Below are 16,583 nucleotides of genomic sequence, written 5' to 3'. Positions count from 1 at the left end.
CATCTTATAGTAATGCGGTCTTCCCTGTCATATGTCGTGAAGCTCCACTATCCATGATCCATTTGGATACAAGTTTTGGAAGATCCTGCACATAACAAACTTTGACTTCAACAACTTCAAGAAAAATGCCGATTCATGCTTCACGATCCAGGAAGCTCCGGCAATTCAAACTGCTTAGTCAAACATGGAGTCCACCCAGGCCTCATCAGCCTTAGGTGTAACCTTGACTGTTTTAACTCTCGCAACTTGAATTTTAATGTTTTCAGCCTTGAGAGGTGGGAAATTTGCATCATAATCAACCGTAATTGATTCTTCAGCCTTTTTCACCTCAGAACTTGAAATTTTCTTCTCAATTTTTCGCTTCCAAACTTGTTGTGATAATGCAACCCTTTTGTAAAATTTGTCGTTTTTAGTTACCAACTTCTTTACGGATTCATTTTTCACACTCTTTTTCTCAACAACGATTGGTGTTTTACCCTTCACATCAACTTTCTTCTGTTGAGTCTTCACAGTTTTAGTCTTAGGCTTCACATTGGTACACTTTCGTGCAATGTGACCAACTTGATTACATCTAAAGCAAGTTCGAGTATCAACACCTCGACTCGTGCCTTCAGACTGAACTTGTGAAATTCTCTTTTCAAAGAACTCTTTGTTTGATTTTGAAAAAATTTCTTTCTCTTCATCAGCAAGCGAACTCGAACTGTTCACAAACTTTTTCTTCTCAACAAACCTCTTGTTTGGAACATTTCTCTTTTGATAATACTTACCCTCCTGATAACCACCCGACCAATTGTTTCGGTTATTATTGTAAAAACACGGTGGATTAACAAATTTCTTGTTGTAAACTTTTTCTTTCTCAAACCTCATTTTACTATTCTTTTGACTCAAATTGTTCACTGCTGACAACTCAACTTCAACCAGTTTAAAAACATTTGTCAATTTGTTCATGTTTACATTCTCGATTGGAAACTTTGAATCCGAAAACAACTTATCCGAACCTAACATCTTGTACATGACAAGATTTGATTCTTCATTTAAGTTGTTCTTGGACTTTTGTTTCGGAATGTATTTGTCCAAGAAACACCCATCTTCCTCAGTAGTGTCACTATCCGTTTTAAACACATTTCAACAACATCTTTCACAATATTATTTTGGACACTATCGTCATTGGAAGATGTGAACGTGACATCAATGTTCTCAGGAAGTTTAAATTCACTTTCTTCCTCAAGTTCAACCAACCCAGATTGTTTTTTCGTATAGTTATCAAGAACAGGTGGTGGAACTCTATGAAAACCCACCCCGGTTCCATCAGAATACACGTCTTCGCCAGCTTTGTTTTTGCCAATGGGTTTTGGAACAGTATGTTGCAAAACAAAGCTTGCGGAGCTATAGCTGTTAAGCTTCAACTGGATTCGCTCGTTTTCAATTTCAACCTCTTGAAATTTAAGTTTCAATTTAGCAATTTCATCCAGTTGTTTGTTGATTGATTCTTCTTTTACTCTCAGCACTGCTTTTAGATGTTTGTTTTCTTTAAACGTTTTACCATTTCGATCATCACTATCTTTCACTGTGCTTTTGAGTTTTTCAAATTTTTCAGAAATCTGACGGTTTTCAAGAATTAACTTTTCATTTTCTTGTTTAACGTTTTCCTGTTCAATTTTATCAGTTTCAATTTGAGCAGTTAATTCTTTAATCCGTTCAGTTGAAGCTTTAACGGTTTTGTAACGCCCAAGAATCTGATTCTCAACGCTTCTGACTTTTGCTGTCAGATCCTCAATCTTCTTCCCGTTGAGATACGTGACAGTATTACAAAATTTGCACTCTTTGTTGCAATTTTTGCAATCAACATTTCCTTCGATCTTTTTACCTGACGCATTCGTTGACGAGTTTGGATTGACCTGGCCTTTTGACTCAGACACGGAGTTAGAGTCTACCTCAAGTGCTTTAGCAGCCAGCACTTTGTCAGCCATTTTTCCCAGGTTCTCTGCAGTCAACTCCTACGTTGTATCAATAATTCCAGTATCAATCTTCTTTGATTTCTCGTTCTCTTCTTTCTCTTTCTCTTCTTCTTTCATTTTCTCAGTTGGAGTTCCCTACCATTTGTTCTGCCAATACTCATCCTCTTCTTTTAACTCCTTGATGATGGCTTCCAGATCAAGCTTTTTGTCATCGATCGCAATATTTCCATATTCATCAAGATAACACTCCCTGTCCGGATCCCATCTTCTCGCTCTCATCGCATCCAAATAGATACGAGAAATTCTAATGATTCTATTTTCAGCAATCATTTTCCTATAGTTATACTTCTGCTCTTCAGTACGATTATCTTGCCACGGAATAGATTCATCTTTTGCCATGAATGCGTAACCAACCGCATCTTCTTCTGGTAGAACCTCTTTGCTCCAATCATACCCCTCATCATCATAAATCACCGCAAGAGCTCTAGATTTCTCTCTGTTGTCTTCAACCTGCTTCAATCTAGGCGGCTCAGATTTATTCTGATGGTATATTGCCTTATTGTAGTAATCATCTCTGAAAGGATTCTCCGACTCATCAGCATACATGTTTCTGCATTCTCTTTTAAAGTGACCCTTTTGCTTACACTTGAAACACGTCACTTTGGATTTATCGAAACCCAGCTTGGTAGATGGACCACTAATTGTCTTTCTGTCGGTAATTTCCATGAAACGCTATGCACGACGAACAGCACTGGCCATAGCCCAACGAATATCGATTAGCTCCATTTCTTTAGGATCTATTTGGTCATAGTCCTCTTTCGTTAGGTTTGTGTTGCCTATCTTCCCAGCTACTAACCCTTCATACGAACACCGACGCCAAGAAGACCATTTGTTGCTTAGCTGACTCCTCGTCAAAATTCTGGGCATTCTTCAAATCTATTGCAATGTTGCACTGAAACTTAGCATCAGAATGACTTGCAGATGATGAAGATCCACCGTGATAACCACTGTGACTTCCACTGCTTTGACTTTCTTTGCTTGTTGTCGACACATTCTCAGCAGAAAATGCAGTCTTTGGAGAAGTTACTTTTGGCATCATGTTTTTCGGATAATATAGATCCAAATTCTGCTGGTAAGATGAGTGATTGACTTTGAATGTCTTTTTCAGCTCCAACTCGTGACTCTCGAGTTTCTCAATCAGCAGATCTAATGTCAACTTCTCTGGTGCCTTGATGGTATTCTTTAGCATTAACGCATAATATCTCCAGTCCATATCGTCTGGCAACGAATCAAACAACTTGTCGATATGATCTTCCTCAGAATATCTGATGTCATGCCTTGCCAATTCCAGCTTCGGATGACCAAATCGTTCTATCATTTTACAAACCGACTCGTTCTTTAGACACCCAAACATGTCAAACTCTTTCCTAAGTAGTTTCATTTTGTTTTTCTTGATCTCTTCACTACCTATACATTTCTTTTCTAATTTCTTCCAAAGATCTTTTGCATTTTTATAATCTATCAGTGAGATTATGTCTTCACGAACAGACTGAAATAACAACGCTATGCACTTTTGTTCGGCTACAAATGAATCAATCTCCTCAGCTGAGGTCAAAATTTCACCAGATTTATCTCCATGTTCATAGCCGTTCTTCAAACTCTTCTGGCTAGCAAATGCAAACGCCATCAACCAGTCTTCAAAATTTCTTGACCATCTACTATACTCTTCGATAGCCATTAGCTTTGGGGGTTTGTTGAACGTTCCGAAAGCACTTTCCAATTCCCAAGCTTCCTTTTTCTTCACAGTCGTCGAATTTTCATTCGTATTACTTGACGAAGTATCATCGTTTCCGGTATTTCCTGCAAACGCGTACAAATCACTGAACGGATTCAAGAGTATATCATCCATCTTGAATATACCTGAAAATTCAGCAAACACTTAGAAAATTTTTCGAAGTTTTTGAGAAATGTGACACAAAAGCGGAATATAGTATGACTGATAAGCGAAACCAGCTTGTGCCAGATAAGCAAAAGTATGTTTGACAGATAAGCGAAACAGATATTGAGTGACAGATAAGCGAAGCTAGCAAGTTGTCCTTATGAGCGAAACAACTAGTGTTCGTATGAGCGTAACTAGCAGAATGTCACTACAAGCGAAACTACTTGTTCTTTCAAGCGAAACGTTCAAATAAGCGGAACTACTTGTCTGAATAAGCGAGACTATCAGTTTGTTTCAAGCGGAACTATGTATTTCAAGTGGAACCTATAAGAGAAATGTCCCTAAAAGCGAAAGTACTAGGTTATTTCAAGCGGAACCTCCGATTGTCCGTATAAGCGGAACCTAGTTCTAACCAGTTTTCACCATGTTTTAGTCCGAATTTTAACTTGAAACTTTCTAGGGTTTGTTATTATTGTATTTCACACGTTATAGTCAAAATTCAGACCATTTCAACCGTAGAAACCAGTTCAAACTGAAAAAGTATGAGAGAAAGTGAGTAGAAATGAGAGAATTCTGCAGATTCAAGCTGTAGTACTATGAACTCCTCGTCCTGAGCTCTGATACCACTTAATGGACCGTGTTCCGACCCTAAACAGTCAGTTGAGAACGTTCATCTTCACGTACGAAGGCGGAATCAACGTAAATGAAGTTACACAGCTTTTCCTTTTCAATTCCTTCTCTTTTATGGCAATTTGAATCAGTTTTGACAGAGTTCTAGCACCAATACAATGATCAGGTTCTGCTTCAGTGTCCACCCAAAGACTAACTAGGTTTCGCTTGTGGTGACTATATATAGCACCTGAGCTTTCGCTTATTCGACATGTCTAATAAGCGAACCTCTCACCTAAACCACATAAGCGAACCTATTAACTGACACATAAGCGGAACTAATTCAACATATGTACAAATAAGCGAAACTATCAACATACAACCTAATTTGGACATTCTAGCTCCTATGTTGACCTATCTTGACCTAAGACGTAATGCAGACGTAGTCAACAGACATTCCATGCATCAACAAAGTTCGATATCAAAACAAAGTGTTTTGATACCCAAAAATAGCTTCGGTGCAAAATACGCATAAACACGTATTTTAACACAAACTTTGACTCGTCACTTCGACTAATCGACGTGGTAATCAGTAGGTATAACCATCGTGATTACGCTCACGTTGCAAAGTTCAAACGAACTTTGTGTTAACCAATTCATGGTCAAAGCAGAAAGTCAAGCATAAAAAGCATGAAAGAAGCTTACAAAATGTGACAACTGTCAAATTTGCATGCATCCGTATGTTTAATTAATATTGATTTATGCTTAATGACTATGCTTAATTACAACTGAAGAATTAAACTGCTTTGTGATTTTTGCATCATACATACATATGCATCACATTCATACACTCACTCCATATATTACATACAACCTTTAGTGACAAATTTGATGCACAAAGCACAGTTAGCACAGTGAGAGGATAACCCAGAAATATGCTGACAATGCCAGCACCTAGACAGACAATATTTTTTAGGCCAGTATGGGCCAGAGTCAGGGTACTACACTACTAGGGGGTGTAAGGAAGTGAGGACCATAAAACTGCGTCACTAGGTGATAGTTATAGTGCCGGGAAGTGCCTAAAACACACTTTAAATGCAGAATACTGCACTTAATAAACAAAAATCAGCATTTAACTATGCTAGTAAAGTGCAAAAACTTGGCAAAATAGTCCTAGATACTTTCCAAAGTGATGGGAATTAAATGTGTCACATAAAGTAACATAAAAGACACTTTATGGATTTATTAAGCACTTTAACGGACAACACCCAACCGAACAACCGGACTTTACCCGGAACACAAAAAATATTGTCAAACACATTGTTTTTATTTTTCTGAGCTAGTTAAGGTCCCCGAACACCTTAACACACTATATATTATGTGACACATCATAACATACAAACTTAATACTTGAATCCTAACTAAATCACTAACTAACCATTGAAAACCAACCCCATACCCCCCCCCCTCGAACCGGTTAAGGGAGTGGGGACACACCCATGATTTTTTTTATTATTTTAGTTGATCTTGTAGATGGATTAAGGGACATGTTAACTAAAGGTTAATAACATTGGGAGTTCTTTATATAAAGACCACTAGATAACCTTTCAAACTCATCTTCACCATCAACAAACACTCATATCTCTCCCTCCTCTTGTGTGTTCGGCCGAGACCACCCACACACACCACCACCATCATCATTCAAGTCCATTCCAAGCAATCTCCATACTCCCAAGGGTGTAAGTGATCCTACAAGTAAGCTTGGTGTATTCGGAAGCTCAAGGACCGCTCTCGTTTTCTTTTATCCACCTCTTTTATGCTCTTGAACTCCCCTAGCCTTGTGCTAGTAGTAAGTGCCTTAGATCTTCATCTTCTTCATATTTTTTATGGTTAATAGTTAAAAGAATGGTGAAAATATAAGAACTCTAAAGAACATAAACAAAGTCTTGAAATAAACTAACTATGAGATGAAGTAGTGTTAAAATGAAGATGAAATCATGTTGTTCTTGTGTTGTTATGATTATTGTTTGTTGTTTGTTAGTAAAAATGGTATGGCTCATCCCATGGACTTGCTAGATCATGTTTAAAGATATGAACTAGCAAGATGTGAAAGTTAAAGATGTGTAGGATAATGAAATCATCCACACATAACCATGAACTTGAATAAATGGAAGTTTCTTGAAAAATAAAGACCAAAATAAGTTATAAACTTGTGGATCTAAAGATCTATGAGTGGTTTTTCGAAAGAACCAAGTGAAAAGTATAAGTCTTGCTAAAACTAAACAAGTTAAACATAGTCTATCATCGTTATTAAGTCACTAAGGCCTCGTCCAGTCCTAAGTGATCATGCAACCTATTCGCAATCAACATCATTCAACACCACCTGAAACATATGCGAAAATAAAGTCAGCAAAGAAATGCCGGCGAGCATATAGGTTTTGTGTGAGTATCAGATTCATGGCTCGTATACACGTTGTAATAACTCGTACAACTACATGAGTTGTTATTTGAAAACCTTGTTTTAGAAAAAAATTGTATTGTAAATTGAATAACCAAGTCAAAACAGATTTGTTATAGTTTATAAAACCTCGATACCATGAATCTTAACCCAAAACATTTGTTTATGTAAACAAAATCGTAAATCGTTCTCGTAATAAAACTCGTATGGTTTATATCCTTTAGTAAACATCGTTGTGTGTCCTCGTTTCAAAATCGTTCGTCCAAGTGAGCTAAATAACGCCACGGAATATAATATGAGAAAAGCACTTATATATAAGAAGTACCAGCGGCGTATCTACCATGCTTTTATCACATTACACCCGTCCCGTTATCTAATCACATACCAAAAACCCATCGTTTAAATCGTTTAACTCGTTCTCCTTATAGACCATCGTTCATTTGTTAAATCGTTCCAAATCGTTCAAATCGTTCATAATCGTTCAATCGTTCTCGTTTTAATTGTGAAGACTAACTTTTGGTCGTCTCGCTTATAACATTCAAACATTCGTAACTCGTCCATCTTCAACTCGTATTAACAAACCACCAAAGGGTAAGTTAACAATCAACAGGTTTAGTCGTTACCCACATAACCCCCACACATAACCATGGGTGCAGTCCGATAACGGGATTTGTCAGATCCTATGGTACCATAACCTAGTACTAGTCGGCTTGATCAATGTTTATGAATGTTATTCGTAATGTAAATACGTCCAACAGGTTCGTTTACATTATCGAAATCGTTCTTGTTTAACATAAACCATAGTATTCGTTTTTGAAATCATCGTTTAAAAGCATCGAAAATCGTTTAACACATATGAATCACCCCAAAACTATTGAAAATAGTAAAATAGGGGAACTATGTACTCACATCAAAGTGCAAAGTATCCTTGATTAAATGAACTAGCAATGCTCGAGTAAACCAAGGAATTCAAGTAGCACCTAGTAATCGAATCGCTAAGTTAATAAAGCGGCACCTAAATCAGAAGATCGGATAGAATGAGACTTCGTAAACCAAATGAGTATTGGAACTCATGTGATATGGTTTAACAAAACCTACATTCTAAATCGGAATCTATCCTAAGTGCTTACGACCCGTTACGACCCATTAAGGTAGCTTACGCTACTTTAACGCGTCGTTCGCGCGAATGCGCGTTCGAGACGTCTAACTAGTCCTATGACAAGTATTATATGCCCTAACATGTTTAAATATGTTGCATAATCAGTTTAAGTGACAAAAATTAAGTTACATATGCTTAAATACCAATTATGCATGAAAAGGGCATTTTGGTCATTTACCTAAGGCATATAAACTACCTATCAAACAACTAATTAAACTAAGTGACCATAAGGTATAACCTTGGAAGGTTATTCCCTATACAACAATGGTCACAATATATGCTTGGTCGGATCCTAACGATCGACCAAACGGGTCGGGTTCGAAAGTCTAAGCGGTGGTTAAGACCGCTTATCTTACGACCCTATACAAGCACTAGACTAAAAGTGACGAGTTAAACATGTTAAAACATGTTTAACTAAGTTAGAAAACAAGTTTAATGGACCGTGTTCCGACCCTAAGCAGTCAGTTGAGAACGTTCATCTTCACGTACGAAGGCGGAATCAACGTAAATGAAGTTACACAGCTTTTTCTTTTCAATTCCTTCTCTTTTATAGCTATTTGAATCAGTTTTGACAGAGTTCTAGCACCAATACAATGATCAGGTTCCGCTTCAGTGTCCACCCAAAGACTAACTAGGTTTCGCTTATGGTGACTATATATAGCACCTGAGCTTTCGCTTATTCGACATGTCTAATAAGCGAACCTCTCACCTAAACCACATAAGCGAACCTATTAACTGACACATAAGCGGAACTAATTCAACATATGTACAAATAAGCGAAACTATCAACATACAACCTAATTTTGACATTCTAGCTCCTATGTTGACCTATCTTGACCTAAGACGTAATGCAGACGTAGTCAACAGACATTCCATGCATCAACAGACTCCCCCTTGGATGTTGACATAGTCTTCAGCTCCTGAGTCTTCAGTCTTGGTGTTTTCTCCAACTCTGTCCTTTCATCATAAACACTCTATCCTCACAGATTTCTGGATCATTTCCTGACTTTAACTTCCATCTTCCCTTTGACTGTTGATCCAGACTCCCCCTCTCAATATGTTGGGATCTGAGAAATCTGGTTCAAGCTTTGATAGTTAGCTTCCGTTGGGAATAATGAAGTCCAAACCTCTTACTCAACCAATAACATTACAATCTATCTTTTTGATAATAAATCATAAACTCAATCAGCTTTAGAAATCCACTCAAGTATTCAGGTCCAAGTTAATGACCCTGATACTCAATTAATCTACCAAGTTCAATTTAATGACCTTGGTTGATCATTTGACGAATCAAACTGATTTTGTAAAAACATTTTCATTTTTTTCTTAAAACCAATGTAACAAGCATCAACTTAATGAACTTGTTTTATCTTTGAATACATCTCAATCTCTGACAAAGTAAGCTCTCCTCAATCTTCAGCTCAGAACTTTCCTGCATCTGCTTAAATCTTCAAGAATCTAACAATCAACTCTCTACTTTGGTTTGTCAAAAAATAAAGCAGAAAAATCTTTTTGGATTTTAATAAAGTGTTCTAACCTAAGAAATGAAATGCAGAAAACTTAAATTGCAAAAAAATAAAGAAATTGAACTATATACAAACTTATTTTTGGCGAGCGTGTCAGGGAATCATATCAGCTTTTTAGACAAATTACTTGTACCGTTAAGCTTAATTACATGCTCAGACTTGAACAATTCACCTCGATTGTCGATATACTGATCCATCTTAAATTCTCATACAGATTTCAATCTATTCAGGATACGATTTAGATGACTTATGAACTTAGCTCAATTCATGTGTCCCACCTCTTGAATATACTCCCGTATCCAGAATCCCAATATTCAGTCTTACAGGTGAGTATACTACAATGATATCTATACATAAATTAGGTATGCGAGGGCCGAGGGATTTCAGGTCGATACTTCCGTATACGCAGAGAGATATCAGCTTCGACTTTTCAGTATGTCCCATTTAGAGGATCTTTTAGCTACAACAGCAGCGACTATCATTATTGTTTCATCTGCATGCTGAGGGTTTATGCTATGTTTCAAGCATTTGGTGAAAGTATTAGCCAAGGACTAGGTCAGAACTTCCGTTCAGCAGAAGTCCCGGAATAATACCCCAGACATCATTGAGTATAAAAACCTATTATATCAGAATACAAGACCTTTCAAACGAGATTTCAGGTGTTACCTATATATCCAAGTAGTGTTCCCCACGAATTTCGCAAGTTTGAAATTTTAGGTTTATATCCCGAATAAATCTGCTAAATGTGCGAAAACCTATCGACACATCATTAGTGAGACTGTTTAACTCATTTAGACTTTACAAATCTTTAGCATACTGTAATTGTCTAGCCGATGTACTATCATTTTCCCTATATACGCAAGCTCTTTTTCAATTTTATCATGTTTTTGTATTTTTGCATTTTTTACTGTTTTTGTATTTTTCTGAAAATATATCTATTTACAACTATCTACTCCCCCTAAATACCAAAACAAGTAAAAAACCCGACACTCAAGACAAGCCCAAAACCTTCTCTTCTACCCATTCCATTTGGGAGTGTAAGCCACATATTAAAGAGTTTTGCTTGAGGACAAGCAAAGATTCAAGTGTGGGGGTATTTGATGTGAGTAAAATGCAACATATAAATTACATCAAATGAGCCATAAAACTAACCCTTTTTTAAGTACTAATGTTGGAAAAAGTGTACTTTTGTCTTCCTTTTGTATTTTCAGGGTTAAAAGAGCTTAAATGAACAAAAGAAGCAAAAATGCAGCCAAATCCAACATAAATACAAAGAAAAGGAAGAAACGTGGCATGCCCGACTCCTCGACAGCATCTCCCAAAGCAAAAACAAGAAGAAAGCCGAGCATGGGGCTGTGCCCAGCTGAGCATGGGGCTGTGCCCAGCTGAACACGGGGTTGTGTCCAGCGGACACGGGGCGTGTCCAGCTCAACACGGGGTCGTGCTCAGCGAGCACGGGGCAGTGTCTAGGATGGTCAGCCCTGGCACAAAAGACAAAGTGGTAGAAGCTTCTATTGCCCACCACGGGGCCGTGCCCAGCGGACACGGGGGCGTGGTCAGAGTGCTGCAGGTGCATTTATTGTAATTGCGAATTACAATTAATGAAGAGAGAGAGTGTCAGACGGGCACGGGGCCGTGTCCAGCGGACACGGGGCCGGGCCCAGGCTTCTGTTCAGCCTATAAATAGGAGTGTTTGGCTTCATTTCAACTCATCCCTTGGCACACCACCTCTCTTACACTTCATCCACCACCCACCACCACCATAACACCATCATCCACCACCATCATCCATTGTCCATCGTAGAGTGTGTGAGTCGTCTCGGGATCCAAGATTGATCGTAAGAGTTCTTGACAATCAAGGCCATGTTTGCCTAAGTCTCTTACATCACTTGGTGAAGACAAGTGTTTAGTATAATACTTTTTATTTCTAATCTTTTGCACTTTTTATTTGGTTTTGTATTAATGACTTTAATAACTAGTTACTTATGTTGAAGGTGATCTTTCCTTATCGTTTGTCCGTGGTGTCTTGGCATTATTTTACTGTCTATATAAAATAAAAGATTTTCACCATTCATATCTCCACGGTCTGTATGGAGGTATGTTGGCTACCTTGTCGGGGGTTAAGGGAACGGTTTGGTAAGGGTCTTGCCCTTGTTCAGCGTTTAGAGGTCCTGCTTGGGACCTGGGTCAAATTTAGTAGGATCTCCTTCAATGCCCATAGGTATTGGATGGCGGGGATCCAAACTCTTTGACCCCCTCATAAGTTAACTACTATTAATACTATAAACCGGCTATTTAGGACTGTATCCCTGCTGACTCAGACTACTTAGCCGAGGGTAACGTCACCGCCAAAAGCGGGGCCTACCACAATTTGCATTAATAACTTAATTCATTATCTTTCAATAATCCGACCCTTTAGGATTGTATCCTTGCTGACTCAAACTACTGGGTTGAGGGTAACGTCGCCTTCAAAAGAGGGGCCTACTACAATAACTAAGATAATCTCTTAAACAAGTGCAAAAGTGCAAAAATAATCAAAGGTTATACTAATACACGTGTCGGATCCAAGTGATTCATCTTGTCTATCTGTTTTTATTTTATTTTTATTTTCAGCATTTAGTTAGTTTTTATTTTTCTTAGTTTAAAACATTTTTCTAACTTTTTGATTTGATTAGACGTTGAGGATAAACCGGTATTAAAAGCTCTTGTGTCCTTGGACGACCTCGGTATCTTACCAACACTATACTACGTCCACGATGGGTGCACTTGCCCATATGTGTGTTTAGTGTTAGTGAATATCGTGTTTTATAAATTTAAAACTTGGCTAAAAGTGTAAAAAAAGGGGCTTAAATACTCATAAAAAATATAACACACTTCACGCACATCAAGTGTTTGGCGCCGCTGCCGGGGACACAAGGATTTTAAGAAAGCTTAAAATCGACGGTCTAATCAGTTTTTCAAAACCTTTTCAAAACGCGCGCACATTTTTCTGCATTTTAGTTTAGTTTGCATTTACAGTAGCCTGAACACGGGGCCGTGCTCACTGAACACGCCCCCGTGCTGCATATTTTTAGTTAGATACCCAGATACAGAGTCTGAACACGGGGCCGTGCTCACTGAACACGCCCCCGTGCTCAACGTGACCAGTAACTTTAATTAAAACGCCCAGATACAGACCCTGAACACGGGGCCGTGTCCAGCGGACACGGGGCCGTGTCCAGCTTCTGTTTCCGTCTTTATTTTTGTTTTCTGGTCCCGAGACTCAGTTGTGGTCTGTTGAGTGATTCTTATGGATCAATACTCAAGAGGTTACAACTACACCTATGATGAGGATGATTATAGAGGTAATTATTGCACTAATTGTCGTAACACACGCTCGGTTCAATGTAATAACTCATATCAACCATCCAATTCATACAACTATTATGAGGAGCCCAGGTACGAGCCATCAACTTCATACACATCCTATGAAGACCAAAGGTATGAACCTCCTCCCTCATACTCATATTTTGATGAACCAAGGTATGAACCTTCATACTCATACTTTGAAGACTCAGAATATGAGCCACCACCTTCATACTCTTATTATGAGGAACCATGGCGTGAACAACCCACCTCATATGAGTACTATGAAGAACAAAGTTTCGACCCTTATACATCATATGCTTACAATGAAGAACAATGGTGTGAACCATCTACTTCATATGAGTACTATGAGGAACCAAGGATCGAACAACCGGATTCAAGCTTTGAGGATCCCAATTCTTTTTCTCTCACCGAAGTGACCAATAGGATATTAGAACACATTAAAACTATCGAACGTTGCATAAAAGAATCTCGCGCAAGGGAAGAGGAGTCCCGCGCAAGAGAAAAATTAAATTGTAATAATAACGTAGAGATAGTTGAAAATGTAAAAATGGAAGAACAAGAAAGTGAAAAACCGACACATGAGTTAAACAACGAAAGGGGTGAGGTCGATAACGTTAAATTACAAGAAGAGTCTAATTTTGAAGAAATTAATCTCTTGTCACCTTCTTTCGAAAATCATTGTTTAGTAACCACTCATGCTAAGTTTTTAAAAGAGCTAAACACTAGTGCTAAAATCAAAGAAATGGTAAGTGTTAAGTTAACTAATGATCAAACCTCGCTAATAAAAGAAGATCCTTTTGAAATTAACATTACACCGGTTCCATGTTTCTTTCAAAATTCCTTTATTAGTAATATCACCATTGATAAAGATCTTTGTGTTAACATAATACCTAACTACATTTTCGAAAAATTAAGTATTAGTGATTTTGCTCCACTTCAAATACCCATTTTTCTATCTAATCGGAAAATCATAAAATCAATCGGTGTAGTTGAGGATATCTTGGTTCAAACAAACCAAATGGTAAACCCAACCGACTTTGTCATCCTTGATGAAGCTCCTCTAGTGTTGGGACGACCTTTTGTAAAAACTCATGAAGCTTTGAAAAACCGGAAGTACAACAATCTACCTCTTCAATTACGGGCATTCAAAAGGAGCATAGATCTTGAGCGCTCAATGAAATATCCTTTTGGCAATAATGACCCCCTAATTGAAGATGAGCCAGAACCACCTGATAGGGAGGGTCTAGCCAAGGACCCTTATAAACGTGGCGCACCACGGAGGCATTCCGCGGAACTATCCTTAGTTTTAGATTAGTTTAACTTTTATGCTTTCTAGTTTAGTTTTAATTTGCAGGAATAAAACACACTCGGGATGGTGAAGGATACTAAGGGAAGCTTGAACCAACACCCCATGCGCAAAAACAGAGCCTCTTGACAATTTTTCTTCATTACTGCAAGTTCAGAACGGGGCCGTGCTCACCCAACACGCCCCCGTGCCCAAAAATCTGCAGAAATGCCCAGTTCAGGTACCTGGACACGGGGCCGTGCTCACTGAACACGCCCCTGTGCCCAGCCTTCTGTTTACTTTTGGTACTGGCAGTCTGGACATGGGGCCGTGTTCAGCCAACACCACCCCGTGCTCAGCTACCCAGTACCATAAAATCTTGTTTTTAACCCACTTTTACACATTTTAATCAACCGAAAAACTTATTTTTGGGACACATTGAGGACAATGTGTAATTTAAGTGTGGGGGGATGCTAAAACCTTGAATTTTGCAAGTCCTAATAACAAGCCTTACACAAAACTCTATTGGAACCGCTAATCACCCCAAATTTTTTCAAAAACTTTTCATTTTTTTTGTCTTGGTTTAATTTGGGAATAACAAGTTCTAAAAAGGTTATATTTTTATAAATTTACAACCGATAGCGTCGTGATAAAAAGAACCAAATAAGAAGATTATGAAACGGCATGACAATCTTAGTTAAAATTTGATTATATATACTTGATCACATAAAAACCCATTCCCACAAAAGTGAGTTTTGAGCCTTTATTGAGCATACAAATATACATCTTTAAACTAAATGCTCATTTTTCGTTTCTTGTGTGAATAGCCGCTTGGTTCTTACGACTCTAGAACTTGCCACGACGATACATTCCCGGTCCTTACCAACTTAAACCCGAGTAAGTAAATGATGGAGGCATTAGGACTAACCCCTTTTTATTTCTATACCATTAATTTTCTTTTTTTTTTACCACCTACCCAAAAATCCCCCTAGTTAACCCCTTTGAGTCTAAACCTTTTCGTTTCTTTCCTCAAAACAAACACCCTTTACCCACCAAAACCTTTTTCATTTTAAACCCTTTATTTTAGTAACAAAGCTCGGTTTTCTTGTGACACAAAAAAAAAAAAAAAAAAAGAGAGATGAAGTTAGCAATAAACAAACAAGCTCATCAAAAGAAACCTTGTTTGAAAAATGCTTCATTAGAATAAAAAAAAAAAAAGAAGTGAAGAAAAAAAAAACAAAGTGTTTTACGAAAACCGACGCTTTTTACGCTTTTCGCCCTTTTACTAACCACTAACCCAACCACCCACCTTTAGCCCAAGCCTAACCCTTCACCCAAAAAGTCCTCTTGATATTTACAAAGGTATAAAGTTAAAAAGGAGGAGGATTGATTGCTTGGCAAGCTTATGGTAGGAATAAGTTCCATGCCGCTCTCGAGTGATTCACTAAAAATACACCTTCGGCCGAGTGTTGAGTGATCCCCCGTGAGGTATGTGAACTTGTATATAAATGAAATTTTAAAAAAGGCATGTTATGCCCAAATAAGTAATTTCTCTTATGAAACGTTCTAAATAAATCACAACGAATAGGATTGTAAATAGTATAAAAATAAAACCCAATAAAGATCTTGGATTCCCGACACTCAAGACAAGCCCAAAACCTTCTCTTCTACCCATTCCTTTTGGGAGTGTAAGCCACATATTAAAGAGTTTTGCTTGAGGACAAGCAAAGATTCAAGTGTGGGGGTATTTAATCTGAGTAAAATGCAACATATAAATTACATCAAATGAGCCATAAAACTAACCCTTTTTTAAGTACTAATGTTGGAAAAAGTGTACTTTTGTCTTCCTTTTGTATTTTCAGGGTTAAAAGAGCTTAAATGAACAAAAGAAGCAAAAATGCAGCCAAATCCAACATAAATACAAAGAAAAGGAAGAAACGTGGCATGCCCGACTCCTCGACAGCATCTCCCAAAGCAAAAACAAGAAGAAAGCTGAGCATGGGGCTGTGCCCAGCTGAGCATGGGGCTGTGCCCAGCTGAACACGGGGTTGTGTCCAGCGGACACGGGGCGTGTCCAGCTCAACACGGGGCCGTGCTCAGCGAGCACGGGGCAGTGTCCAGGATGGTCAGCCCTGGCACAAAAGACAAAGTGGTAGAAGCTTCTATTGCCCACCAGAGGGCCGTGCCCAGCGGACACGGGGGCGTGGTCGGAGTGCTGCAGGTGCATTTATTGTAATTGCGAATTACAATTAATGAAGAGAGAGAGTGTCAGACGGGCAC

The sequence above is a fragment of the Helianthus annuus genome, chromosome 14 (genome assembly GCF_002127325.2).
Source record: "Helianthus annuus cultivar XRQ/B chromosome 14, HanXRQr2.0-SUNRISE, whole genome shotgun sequence".
In the NCBI taxonomy this organism is placed as follows: Eukaryota; Viridiplantae; Streptophyta; class Magnoliopsida; order Asterales; family Asteraceae; genus Helianthus; species Helianthus annuus.
The sequence above is the reverse complement of the archived record's forward strand: the minus strand, read 5'-3'. Positions refer to the sequence as shown.